General features: G+C 46.7%; 1 protein-coding gene across 5 annotated transcripts in view; it reads right to left on the bottom strand.

The window, feature by feature from the left end:
- TSSK4 (testis specific serine kinase 4) overlaps window positions 1-14227 on the bottom strand; it is a 2423787-nt gene that overhangs the window by 1667688 nt on the left and 741872 nt on the right. The window contains exon 6 of one of the 5 annotated variants that reach the window (XR_011282998.1): window positions 3637-3821. The exons of the other annotated variants lie outside the window; for them this stretch is intronic. The gene's annotated coding sequence lies outside the window, so the exon portion shown is untranslated. Of the gene's footprint in view, window positions 1-3636; window positions 3822-14227 lie in introns of those variants that run through there. 5 annotated transcript variants of the gene reach the window in all.

Genomic DNA, 14227 nt, shown 5'->3' with positions numbered 1-14227 from the left:
ATGGAATGGAGAAAAAGGTGTTCTTCAAGTCAAAGACTGTGAAGTACCTTGCCCTGGTTGGGATGTTGCATAGTATTATAGCGGGCTTCGGTACCATGGGAAATTCTGGCTCAACTACATCCTTTAGGAGGCATAAATCCTGTACAAATCTCCATGACCCACCTTTTGATTTCTTTATTGGGTATATAGCTGTGTTGCAGGGCGATGAGGATGACTGTATGATGCCCTGCTGTCACAGTGCATGTCCGCTAGAGTATATTCCCTCATCCGCTGCTCTGGACAGGGGGTATTGTTTTGCCTGGGGTAACAGTGTCTCTTTCTTCAATTGTATCCTCACTGCACACACTCCTTTCAGTACTCCTACATCATAGGGTCCCTTGGTCCATAATTTCTCTGGGACCCGTTTGAGATCTTCATCTGTGTGTTTGCTCCCTCTCCTCCTCTGTGAATGATATTGTGGCTTTTAGCTTGCTGAGCAAGTCTCTCCCCAGTATATTGATAGGAGTGTCTTTGGAATACAGTAGTGGCGCTATGATGTGCTGTCTCCCTATTGTTAGTGGCAAATATTTTGTTACTGAAACCATCACCACCGCCCCAGAGAAGCCCTGCGTATCCATCACTTTGTTTGGCAGTGGGAACCCCCCTTCCCGTATACAAGATTTGGTTGCTCCTGTATCTATGAGGAGTGAGAATTCTATTGGTCCCATTTTCACTGCTACCTAGGGTTCCTCTTCGGGGCCGTCAGTTACTGCTAGGACTGGACACACTCTGTCTTTCGGTGGGCCCCCCTATTGTTGCTGGCTGCCCTGTGGGAAAGGAAAAGGATTTCCCCCGACAACTCTGACCCCGGTGTAGTGGGGCACCACGTTCTGTCCTAACACCACTGTACTTCCCGCAGCTACTGCTGGTGTTTGTGTCATGGTTGGGGAAACTATTCCACCATCTGTTGACCCCTAGAGTTCTTGTGGTGGTCACTGCAGCACGGGCGTCTATCCCTGCTGCATCAGGGCTGGGAGAGCCTGCATTTACTGCCACTGCGGGTGTGCTGTGGCAATCCCTTGTTGTTGGTCCATTTGTACTGCCTGTGCCTGAGCTTGTTGCACAGGACAGGTGCCTGCAAGGTGCCCCATGTTCTGGCATATGAAACACAGCCCAAAGACCCTGTATACTGCCCCTCTATAAAATTCTCCTCTTCCTCTTTGCTGGTACCCTCTCCCCATTGGAAAAAATTCCCCATGCATGTAACTCCCCTGCTGTAGGGCTCTCCACTGCGACATATAGTGTGGCTGCACGAAACCCCCTTGCTGTAGTGTGTTCCCTATGGGAAACCCTCCCTGTTGGCCGGGTACCACTGTGGCAGCATTGGGCACAAGCATTGCCACTTCCATTGCATACTTCGCTAGTTTCAGTTGTACTAGTTTATTTTCTGCTTTTGCAGCATTTTCGGCTGCCTGCCTCTCGCTCTCCTGTTTTCGTTTACAGTAGTGTACTATGGTTGTCTGTATCTCTGGCCACCCTTTAGCTTCTGTTCCCACAATCGTGTCTAATGAAGCCTGGACATATGTCGGCAGCCACTTTACCAGTGTGTGGTAAAACAAGGTTAGGCACTCGTCCCAGGACCTTCGTGTCTCCTATTTCCAGAGATCCTGCACCTGTTTTATATAGTTCACAGGGTCGTGGTCATTCTTCATTTTATGAGCCATCACTATCCCCAGGTCATAGCTATCGGGATACATGCTCCTCAGAACCTCCCATACATTTGCTCAACAGTTATTTAATGGAGCTCCATTGTAAGCATTTGTGCTTAATTTCACCCCCTTGTACGCTGCCTGCCCCCATATTTTGTCCCCTTGTTCTCCTATGAATAAACTTTTCATGTCCCCTATGGCCAGTGACACCCCTGCCGTCTTTTTCTCGAGCACCTGTATCCATTTTATAGACCCTGCCACAAGGGAGGGCAAGCTGCATATTAGATTGTCCCGATCCATTGTCTGCCATGGTACGTAATGTGCGTCTCCTCTCCCCTTCTGTAGTAAGGGCATTTGCCTCGTCTTGAGTCCTATTCCCGCTCAGACCCATTTTTATTTTCCTATTCTACTGCAGAGGGAAGTTGACCAGTCCCTGTCACCCTTGTCGCTGTCCTGTCATCTTCTTTGTTTCTTCCCCTTCTCCTGTCTTTATCAGGTGTCCACTCGTCCCCGTCTCCATCACTCCACTCTCCCACAACTGCTCCCTTATCTGAGGCTGCACCTCCCTCGTCCCCTCTGCCTGCCCCCTCCCCTTTCCCTTCCTCCTCATAGTTGTCTAGTCTGAATTGTATCCATCCTGATAGCCATTCCCCCATGTCCCCTTTTTTTCCTTCCGCACCTTGTTGAATAAAGCATTGACCTGCTGTTGTGTATTCTTTTCAATGTCTCCTAAGTATTTTCTCTCCCCCATTTGTGTACCTCCTCCTTCCATACGTCTCTGTCCCTCTTTTCTTCTGCTGTCTCTTTGTCCCCTCCTACGTTTTCCTGCTGTGTGTTTGTATACCCTGCTGTGGGCCGCCATGTCAAATAGACACTGTAGGAGGAGGCTGAGAGCTTGGTCCACCAGCTTCCATTGCCCCTCCCTCTTTCTTCGCTTGTTCCCCTTTTGTTTCTTCGTACAATTTCCAAAGCCACAATATATTCTGACTACTTTTCAACTTGGAACTCTTGTATTTTGTTAACAAATATGAGAACATGTTTTTGATTATTTTACTATCATACGTTCCTTCGTCTGGCCACGCATGGAAACACTGGAAAATTATACATTCATATTTTATTGCGAGACTGGGGCAGTTTTCTGCACATGTGATCGACAGGGCTATCTAGCTAGATAGGCCATTACCTCCCGCCGTGTGGCTTCCTTTCCTTTGTGTCCCGATTATCCTAGATACCTTTCACATTTCTCTTCGTATCCCCCTCTTTCCCCACAACACCCACACTCACTCCTGCACACTCGCCTCCCCCTTCGTTCACTCTCACTCGTCACACCGGCCCTTCTCCTCAGGCCCGACCACTCACTCTGTTTTAATAACCAAAGGCCCTCTCCACGGTCACACCTTCTCCCTATGTTAGCAAAAATGAGTGCAGAGTCACCTCCACTTCTTTCGCTTCCTTGCTGCTAAAATGCCAAGCGCACTATTATTATTATACACGAGGTACATCTTGGTGCTGACCCATTCACTATGAGTCAACACCACATGACAATATGAGCAACACTATTGATCACACGCACGCGTCCTTCTCTATACTCCCGAAACAATAAATAAAATAACACTTGTTTTCCCCAAATGACACAACTATACAATCGCCGGTGCTACGCGCAACTCCGGTCTAACTGGGTATGCCACTTACTATGCCATTTACTACGCACCCTTCCTGCTCTAAGCAGGTGTGCCCACTCTCACGTCCACTCCCTATAGGGTCGCACATGCTAAAATCTAATACTACTAGGGCCAATCATCCTCCCACCTTGAGGATGTGTCATATACACCATAACATTTCTGTCCCTCCCCCTCCGTGGGCATGCAACCATGATGCAGCGCTTTGTTGCACAGTTATACTCACGTCCTAGAGATCCTCGATTCACCTCAGCACCGAGCCTCCCTTACTGGGCTCACCTCTCCCTCCGAGCGAAGGCGGTGCTCGGGACCACGCAGACATTCGTGAAGTCGGCATCTGCAGGGCCTCCTCAGTGATGCACATGGATCAGGTCTGCAGTCAGCACCAGCGCCCCCAAGGAGGGTAGCCGGAATACCCTCAGTTGACCGAGAGAACTGTGGATCTCGCTGACACCTACAAAAGAAGTATCAGGGGCCCACCAAAAGCTTGTAATAAATATTTACCACAAATAGTCCAAAAAGTTGCGAACACCAGGATAGAAGCAACGCTGTTTATTAGAACTGGGGGGGGCTCCAATCAAACAGAACAGTCGAACAGAACTGGTTGATGACAGCTGACAAACTGGCACACAGCGAACATCATTTTTATACTGCTAATACAATGTTCATGATGTTGGAAACAGTTGTGCTTCAAACTTTACGTCTTCGCAGTTCCCACTGAGGCTATTGGTTAAATTATGTCATACCCTTATAGCTAGACATATGTTAGTCAAACATGATTGGATCAAACAGATCTGCCCTCTCCCAGCTCACCTCCTCCTCATGTGGAGCCACATTGTTTCCAACTCCTCCCACAACCTGTTTGCAATTAGTAGAAATATATTTGTGCTGACCTTCGGTACTGTTAGGCAGAATCCCGTGCAGTTTCCTTAGGGAGCACTACACAAGATTAGGACTACAGGTGAGAGCAATAAATCCCCTTTGGTATCAGTCTGTACCACAAAGATTTAGTTGGTAGCTGTGGCTGAGCAGTCAGACTTATCTCAAGAGGGAGATGAGCAGTATTCAGGGTTTACACATTAGGCCTACTGTACTATGATAGAAGGAAACACTGACCAAAGCTTTGTATTAAAAAGTAGTTATATATTTATTTTATACACCTCTAATAAAACACATGTATCACAGTCATCAAGCAAGTTAAAGTAAGTCAGGGAAAATATACACAACTCCCTAGTCAATTGTAGACAAGTTTGCGGTAAAGTGAAAACTGAGCAAAACGGCACAGTGAAAACCAACTACAAATGGCACTCTAGCAATATGGCAAAAGGGAGAGAAAGCACAAGTTAAACAGAAATATCTTCGAACACTCCCTAGCAACACTTCCCTAAAGTTTTGTGAACAAGTAATGCACAGTAATACTTTAGCAAGAAGATAAGTAATTGAAACTGAGCAAAATGGCACTTCACAAGTTAAAACAGTAGGAAGGAAGGGGGTTTAAAAGATCCAAGTGCATCAACACATTCCTAGTTGAAAATTAATCTAGTGAGAGCAGATTTACCACATCAGCCAGAGTCAATAGGCCTGAGCCAGAGTCAGTGGTACAGGACCTAGAGCTTAGGAGCAAAAAATGTTCTTGTAGCTGCAGTCAAGTCTTTGGTAAACGAATATTGAAATGGAAGATGCGAGGCGAAAGACAATGTTAAGAGAGAGGGCGGCCAAGCCAAGAGGTAGGTAAAGGATTTAAAACACCTTTAGCACTACCGCAGAGAAAGGGAGGCCTGGCGGAACAGTGTACCTTAAACGTGAAGAAGTGGCTCCTGCGGTGGCGGTTGTTCCTGGTAGTTCCTGCAGTTCGAGGGGTCCAGCAGAGGAAGAGAGGCTCTCGTCGTGGAGGAAGGTTCGAGTCACTGCACTACCCAGGGATGAAACCAGCCGCGGTGCTGCCAAACAAAGTTTAAAAGGTACGCTCCTTTTAATCGAGGTCCGGGTCGATAGCTGCCTGGCTATCCGGTCTCCAAGTGCCGGGCACTGTCGATTCGACCAAGGCAGATCCGAGAAAGCGATGGGTGCACTGGTTGGTCCCACCAGCTCAAGGGAAGAAGGCTCTTTCGATGAACATCTCCTCTCGTCATGTGGAAGAAAAGTGGTGAGACGATCCGGTAGGGCTTCATTGGTGGTGTAGATGCTGAAGATGTCTGTGGCTTCTCTCCCCTTCGGTTCCGTAGTTGCAGTGGCGACGTCTTGCTCTTCCAGTCCTCAGGACCCTGCTTTTATGGAGAAAGAGACCCATTCATACAGCCTAGCTGTCACTCACGCAGTGGAGTGGTCTTCTTGGCGGGAGACCCTCCAGCCTATCAGATTAGAGTGCGACCTGAGTTGCTGTGGCAACTCTGTCCAGGGGTTCTACTCCCCCTCCCAAACATCAGACCCACCCCAGACTCAGAAGCGCCGAAAGGAGGCTTCTTGGCAGAAGCCCGCCAAAAGAGTGAACAAAGGATCCCCGACCTGGGTTAGGAGTTTAGAGTAAGACACGAGAAAGAAGTTATATTAAAGTTCTGGCAAATAAAACCTACCGGATTAAAGTTAATAATAAAATAACCCGGCGGTATGTTAGAGGCTGTCAGTAAAGTGGTAGCCTCCAACAATGGGAAAATCCCATAGAGAAATATTTGCGGTCGAATATAAAAGGTAGTAACCACTGCCACCATCCAGAAACTTTGGAGAGAGGGACTTTAAGGTACCCTCTCGAAAATGAACATAGGGGAAAAACTATTAACCCCTTCCAGTCCTTCCATATTAAGATGGGTTGTACTGGTTTAGTTCATATAAATTGACTAGTAAAGTCAATTGGGACTTTACATGTCCTGGGAGACAGTAGTCAGTCCCAGGGTATGGAGTCTATGTTTGGGGGTCGCTACGACACCCCTGTGTCACTACACGGAGGGTGCTGTGTAACACAGGTGCATAAAGATGGTTCCTATGGGGTTGAGAAAGATCCCATAGGCATTAAACACAAAAAAAGCCTAGAACACACATAGCAAAAATGCCTAAGAGTGGGAAAAAGAGTTTCACTCTTAGTAGGTAAAAAGAAACAAACCCTTCAAATTCAGCAAAGCTGGTGGGGGACTCTATAGGTAAGGGAAATTAGCCATAGAATGAGAATTCTCCCTAACACTCGCCCCTCCCCCCCCAGACTAAGGCACAGGAGGATCTAATCCATTCCTGGATGAGTCTCTTACCGCTAGTCGGTTAGAAACATCCTAGAGAGACCATCAGGATTTTGGTGGTGACATCCTGACCTGTGCTCAATGGTAAAATCAAACCCTTAGAGGCAGATTGACCATTTTAGCAGTTTTGGGTTTTCCCCTTTCATTTGCATTAACCATCTCAAGGGTTGGTGGTCTGTTTGAATGATGAGAGTAGATCCATACAAGTATGGTCTAAACTTCTTCAAAGCCCACACAATGGCAAAACATTCACATTCAATAGTTGCCCACCTTGTCTCTGGTTCCCTCAGTTTTCTACTGATGAAGCAAATGGGGTTCTCCCTACCTTTCTCATCCAGTTGACTGAGTACTGCACCTATACCTATATTGGAAGCATCTGTTTGTAAAATGAAGGGTTGGTGGTAGTCAGGAGCTCTGAGAACTGGAGCTTGACAAAGGGCTTTCTTCAGGCTTTCAAAGGCCTGATTGCACTCCTCATTCCATTTGATCTTTTTAGGGAACTTTGGAGAAGAGATCACATTCAGTGGAGAAGCTATGGACCCATAGTTCTCAATGGAATTCCTGTAATACCTAGTGAGGCCTAGGAAGGCTCTCACCTGGGTTTGAGTAGAAGGGGTTGTCCAATTTTGCACAGCTTCAATCTTGCTGAGCAAAGACCTTATTTCACCACCTCCTACCTCATGCCCAAGGTAGACTACTTTACTCTGACCAATCTGGCATTTACTTGCCTTTAGGGTCAGATGGGCCTGTTCAAGAGCCTGCAAAACTTATCCTAGGTGGTCAACATGTTCTTTCCAAGTAGGGCTGAACACTGCAATGTCATCCAAGTATGCCATGCAGAAGTCCCTCATCCCATTCAGGACCTGATTAACCATCCTTTGGAATGTAGCAGGTGCATTCTTTAATCCAAAAGGCATAACCTTAAACTGGTATAAGCCAACTGGGGTGGAGAATGCAGTTTTCTCCTTGGCATGGTCAGTCAGGGCTATTTACCAATAGCCTGACGTGAGATCAAATGTGCTGAGGAACTTGGCTGAACCAAGTCTATCCACCAGCTCATCTGTCCTTGGCAAAGGATGGGCATCAGTCTTAGTGACTGCATTTAGAGCTCTATAGTCCACACAGAATCTCAACTCCTTGGATCCTGCCTTTGGTACTAACACAACTGGGCTAGACCATGGACTAGTAGAGGGCTCTATTACCCCGAGATCAAGCATCTTGTTGACCTCTCCTTTGATGTGGGTTCTTACATTTTCTGACATCCTGTAGCCCCTGCTTTTGACAGGTAAACAGTCACCAGTTTGAATATCATGCTGGCCCCAAGGGGTCAAGCCTGGTGCCAGAGAAAACAGAGGGGCAAATTGATTCAACAAAACTTTGCACTCCTCCTGTTGCTCAGGTGTCAGATTAGAAGAGAGATTAACTCCTTCTATTTTCTCATCTAGAGGCTTGCCTCTGAGGAGGTCAGGTAGAGGTTCACTCTCCTTCTCCTCTTGAGCTGAAGCTAGAAGCAAAGCTCCCAGTTCTGGTCTCAAGACATAAGCTTTTAGACGGTTGATGTGAAAGACTCTAGGAGCCTCCTTAGTATTGCCTAAGTCCAGCAGATAGTTTACCTCCCCAAGTTTTCCCACAACCTTGAAGGGACCCATCCATTTGTCCTGCAAGGCCCTCTGCCTTGTTGGGACCATAACAAGAACTAGCTGGTCTTGCGCGAACTCAACCATGTTGGCCTTCTGGTCATGCCAATGTTTGACCAGAGCCTGACCTGCTTTCAAGTTATCACTTGCCTCAGCCATCATGTGTGGCATTCTCCTCCGGAGTCCTATCACATAGTCAGTGACTCTGACTGGTGTGGGGGAAGGAGCACTCTCCAACCCCTCCTTGATCAGGGCCAATGGACCTCTGACCGGATGGCCATGGAGAAGTTCAAAGGGACTGTAACCCACTCCCTCCTGAGGGACTTCTCTATATGCACAAAGAAGGCATGGCAGTAGGAGATCCCACTTTTTCTTAAGGGGATCCTCTAAAGCTCCTATTATGCTCTTCATGGTTCTGTTGAACCTTTCTACCAACCCATTAGTCTGTGGGTGGTAGGCCGTTGAGAACTTGTAGGTAACTCCACAGTTTTTCCACATGGCCTTCATGTAGTGGGACATAAAATTTGACCCCCTGTCGGATATTACCTCCTTGGGAAACCCAACCCTGGTAAAAATACCAAGGAGGGCCTTAGCCACAGCCAGAGCTGTAACAGTCCTCATAGGAATTGCTTCAGGGAATTTAGTAGCATGGTCTACTACAAGTATAAACCTGTTGCCTGAAGAAGTTGGAGGATCAATGGGACCAACAATGTCAATTCCTACCCTCTCAAATTGTACTCCCACCACAGGGAGAGGCACTAGAGGTGCCACGTTCTTGGAGCCGCTTTTACCAGAGGTTTGGCAAGTGTGGCAACTCTTGCAATACCTATCTACCACAGCCCCCATTTTAGGCCAATAAAAGTAGAAAGAGAGCCTTTCCTTGGTATTTTTGAAGCTCAAGTAAACAGCCAAAGGTATCTCGTGGGCTAGTTGCAAGAATTGGAGTCGGTTTGCTTGGGGCACTACAAGTCTTTTGTAGTCCCCAGGGGTTGACTCTGTCGGTTCACTATAGAAGAGGCCATCTTCCCAGTGTAACCTATACTTCCCAGGCTCTTGCCCTTCAAGCTGAGAAGCTGCCTGGTGGCGAAGACCTTCCAGAGTTGGACATTCTCTTTGTCCCTTAGGGAAGTCTGCCCTTTGGGGTCCACCTTCTGCCAGTAAAGACTGCAGCTCAGGATGGTCCACAGGGTCAAGATCTCCAATGAGTTCCTGGCCTCCTACTAGATCTAAATCTTCAGGCTCTAGTTCAACCACACAGGGTTGTACCTCACTCTCAGCCTCAGCTGGAGGAGGAATCACAGGTGGGATTTTGTTCAACCTAGGAAATTTCCTGGTTGTCAGCACTGGAGTGCTTTCTGCTGGTTTCTTTCTGGAAGTCTTGGGTTTCCCCTTTGCTTCTGGTTGCTTGGAAATAGCAGTTAGTAACTCCAGTGGAGTAGGAGTGATTTCTTTTTCCATCATCTCCTCAGGAGAGCCCCTCAAGTTCCTATCCCTTGCAGGTCTGGTAAGCTCCTTTAATCTCTTACTAGGAGGTCTGGGAGTACTTGACACTACTCCCAGGTCTTTCAGATCATTGCCCAACAGCACCCTTCCTGGTACTTCAGATTGTACACTCACAGGTATCCTGAAAGTCATTTCATTGCACTGGATGAGAGCTGGTAATTGGGGAAGCATCTGCACAGGCCCTCCAGCTAACTTGGTGAGGCGTTTGGGTGCCTTAGCAACATCCTCCACCTTGAAAAAAGATTTGTCCACCACAGTTATGCTGGGCCCAGTGTCTCTAATGGCAGGAGTCCCCTGACCATTGACTAGGACACTGTCTTTATAATACTCTTTAGTATTAGGAGGGATAGAATTATACACATCTAAATTCAGTTGTTCCCACAACCCAAGAGATACTAAAGAAACACTAGCTGAGACTCCAATGGGATCATCAGCCAGTAGTTGAAAGTTTCCACTGACCATATGTACTTCCTCCTATGGAGCGAAGGCTAAGGAGACAGTGTGGACCCCGGAAGGTTTACCCTTACATCTGGGATCCCCTTTCACATGATCAGTAGAGCCACAAACATAACATTTTCCAAATGTCTTTAAGAATGGTGGCTTGTTCTGACCTCCTTCTGGTCTGGGACAAGAAGGTACACTAGCCTGAGTAGGTTTCCCTTGTGACTTACCCTTAGAATTTTGTTTGTGGCCCTCTTTGGAATTGGAATTATTGGAATTTTCTTTGTTGTCTTTCGTTGGCTGCTTTCCCTCATCCTTTTTCTGAGTTACCCCTGAATCCTTGTGAGTAGCCCTGTTGGCAACCCACAAGTCAGCAGCCTTAGCTAGTTTCTTAGAATCTAATTCTTTTGAATCAGCCAAGTGCTGTCTGAGCTCGGGAGAGCAGGCATCATAGATAGACTCCATCATGACAAGATTTCTCATTCCTTCATAAGTGTTAACCCTATAACCCTTAATCCATCCCTCTAAGTTCTTCAAACAATCATTCACCCAAGTAGCCCAAGGGGTACTATCATGCTTTTTGAGGGTTCTAACCCTCTTAGGGTACTGGGAAGGAATCTTCCCAAATCTAGCTATCAAAGCTAGCTTTACACATTCATAATCCATCCTATCCACCTCCCCCAACTCCATTACCACATCAGATGCAACAGGGGGGAGCCTAGAGAATAACCAAGGGATCAACTGATTCCCTGTGATATCCTGGAGCCCATGGTTATATTCAAACATAGCAAGCCAATCTAATACATCCAACTTAGGTTCATACATACCCACAATCTCTTTAGGCATCCGGGGCCTTTTTAGACTGGAAGATCTAGAGGATTTGGGGAGAGAAGCATTTTCCAAAGACAATTTCTTCATCTCAAGCTCATGGTTGAGCTCCATTTCTTTGAGCCTTAGTTCTTGATGTCTCTGTTCAGTTTGGGCACTAATTCTTTTGAATTCAAGTTCAAGTCTCATTTTTTCTAGAGAGATAAATTCAGGACTTAATGTGGGACCTGGTAAGGGTCCAGTAGCTACAGGTTGAGGCCCTTGAGCAGGCAGAGGGCCAGAGGGGCTGACATAGATATCCTCCTCTTCCTCGTCTGCTTCAACAATAACATCTTCAATATTATCCTCATTACTGTTTGCTACATTTGCTGGAGTAGTGGGCCCTACAGCACCACTATCCAGACTTTGTTTCTCTAACAGTCTATCAATCATTTCTTGTTTCTTGCCTTTGACAGGAAGACCTTTCTGTATACACAGATCCCTTAAATAATCAGCAGTATTAGTAAGGAGGGTCTCCTGGCTGTAACTTTCCATAATTTTGACTTTTGTTTAAAATAAACTTGTTGTGATAGTTAACCTTGTGGTTTCTTGAACCAAAGCACTAGCAGAACTCTAAAATGTAAATCCAATACTTTGATCCTCACCGCTGTACACCAGTGTTAGGCAAAATCCTGTGCAGTTCCCTTAGGGAGCACTACACAAAATTAGGACTACAGGTGAGAGCAATAAATCCCCTTTGGTATCAGTCTGTACCACAAAGATTTAGTTGGTAGCTGTGGCTGAGCAGTCAGACTTATCTCAAGAGGGAAATGAGCAGTATTCAGGGTTTATACATTAGGCCTACTGTACTATGATACAAGGAAACACTGACCAAAGCTTTGTATTAAAAAGTAGTTACATATTTATTTTATATACATCTAACAAAACACATGTATCACAGTCATCAAGTAAGTTAAAGTAAGTCAGGTAAAATATACACAACTCCCTAGTAAATTGTAGACAAGTTTGTGGTAGAGTGAAAACTGAGCAAAACGGCACAGTGAAAACCAACTACAAATGGCACTCTAGCAATATGGCGAAAGGGAGAGAAAGCACAAGTTAAACAGAAATATCTTCAAGCACTCCCTAGCAACACTTCCGTGACGTTTTGTGAACAAGTAATGCACAGAAGATAAGTAATTGAAAACTGAGCAAAATGGCACTTCACAAGTTAAAACAGTAGGAAGGAAGGGGGGTTTAGAAGATCCAAGTGCATCAACACATTCCTAGTTGAAAATGAATCTATTGAGAGGCCTGAGCCAGAGTCAGTGGTACAGGACCAAGAACTTAGGAGCAAAAAATGTTCTTGTAGCTGCAGTCAAGTCTTTGGTAAATGAATATTGAAATGGAAGATGCGAGGCGAAAGACAATGTTAAGAAAGAGGGCGGCAAACCCAACAGGTAGGTAAAGGATTTAAAACACCTTTAGCACTACCGCAGAGAAAGGGAGGCCTGGCAGAACAGCGTACCTTAAACGTGAAGAATGGCTCCTGCGGTGGAGGTTGTTCCTGGTAGTTGCTGCAGTTCGAGGGGTCCAGGAAGAGAGGCTCTCGTCGTGGAGGAAGGTTCGAGTCACTGCACTACCCAGGGATGAAACCAGCCGCGGTGCTGCCAAACGAAGTTTAAAAGGTACGCTCCTTTTAATCGTGGTCCGGGTCGATAGCTGCCTGGCTATCCGGTCTCCAAGTGCTGGGCACTGTCGATTCGACCAAGGCAGGTCCGGGAAAGCGATTGGTGAACTGGTTGGTCCCACCAGCTCAAGGGAAGAAGGCTCTTTCAATGAAGATCTCCTCTCGTCGTGTGGAAGAAAAGTGGTGAGACAATCCGGCAGGGCTTCACCGGTGGTGTAGATGCTGAAGATGTCTGTGGCTTCACTCCACTTCGGTTCCGTAGTTCCAGTGGCAACGTCTTGCTCTTCCAGTCCTCAGGACCCTGCTTTTATGCAGAAAGAGACCCATACATACAGCCTAGCTGTCACTCACGCAGTGGAGTGGTCTTCTTGGCAGGAGACCCTCCAGCCTATCAGGTTAGAGTGCGACCTGAGTTGCTGTGGCAACTCTGTCCAGGAGTTCTACTCCCGCTCCCAAACAACAGACCCACCCCAGACTCAGAGGCATCGAAAGGAGGGCTTCTTGGCTGAAGCCCGCCAAAAGAGTGAACAAAGGATCCCCGACCTGGGTTAGGAGTTTAGAGTAAGACACGAGAAAGAAGTTATATTAAAGTTCTGGCAAATAAAACCAACCGGATTAAAGTTAATAATAAAACAACCCGGCGGTATGTTAGAGGCTGTCAGTAAAGTGGTAGCCTCGAACAATGGGAAAATCCCATAGAGAAATATTCGCGGTTGAATATAAAAAGGTAGTAACCACTGCCACCAGCCAGAAACTTTGGAGAGAGGGGCTTTAAGGTACCCTCTCGAAAATGAACATAGGGGAAAAACTATTAACCCCTTCCAGTCCTTCCATAATAAGATGGGTTGTACTGGTTTAGTTCATATAAATTGACTAGTAAAGTCAATTGGGACTTTACATGCCCTGGGAGACAGTAGTCAGTCCCAGGGTATGGAGTCTATGTTTGGGGGTCGCTACGACACCCCTGTGTCACTGCACGGAGGGTGCTGTGTAACACAGGTGCATAAAGATGGTTCCTATGGGGTTGAGAAAGATCCCATAGGCATTAAACACAATGTAACGCTCACCTGATTCTCGCAGAGGCGCCGGTCTTGACTGGGCGACTACCGTATCTTCAAAGGTGATGTGCCGCACCCAGTTGGCTCTTTGGGCTGGACCTCTGTGCCCTGTATGCCTGACGTGCAGAGTAAGATGTCTGCAGATAGAAAATACGGGGTTAATGAACTGGGGTTATTGGGGTATCCCTATCTCTTTCCTCTTCTCCTCTCCTGTAGACCCCCACAGGTTAACGCTCTCACCTTAGGTAAGTGAATGCCGAGCTCTCCATCTGCCTCGGGGCAGGGTGCTGTAACCAGTTTCTTCACCGGATAGGTAGCGCAGGCCTCTTGACTTCAGAGGACTGCTGTCCATCGTTTACTGCACGAACGGTAAGTTTCGAGTAACTCAAATGTCTTTAAAGTCTTTAATAATGATGTCTCTTGTTTTGCAGGGTTCCGGCGATGGCGGATGACGGGCTGAAGTGCCTTGAAGATGGAGCCCGTGTGATGAATAGAAG

Source organism: Ambystoma mexicanum, chromosome 13 (assembly GCF_040938575.1).
Source record: "Ambystoma mexicanum isolate Mex_15411 chromosome 13, UKY_AmexF1_1, whole genome shotgun sequence".
Classification (NCBI taxonomy): domain Eukaryota; kingdom Metazoa; phylum Chordata; class Amphibia; order Caudata; family Ambystomatidae; genus Ambystoma; species Ambystoma mexicanum.
Note: the sequence above shows the minus strand (reverse complement) of the source record. Positions and strands in the feature narration are given on the sequence as shown.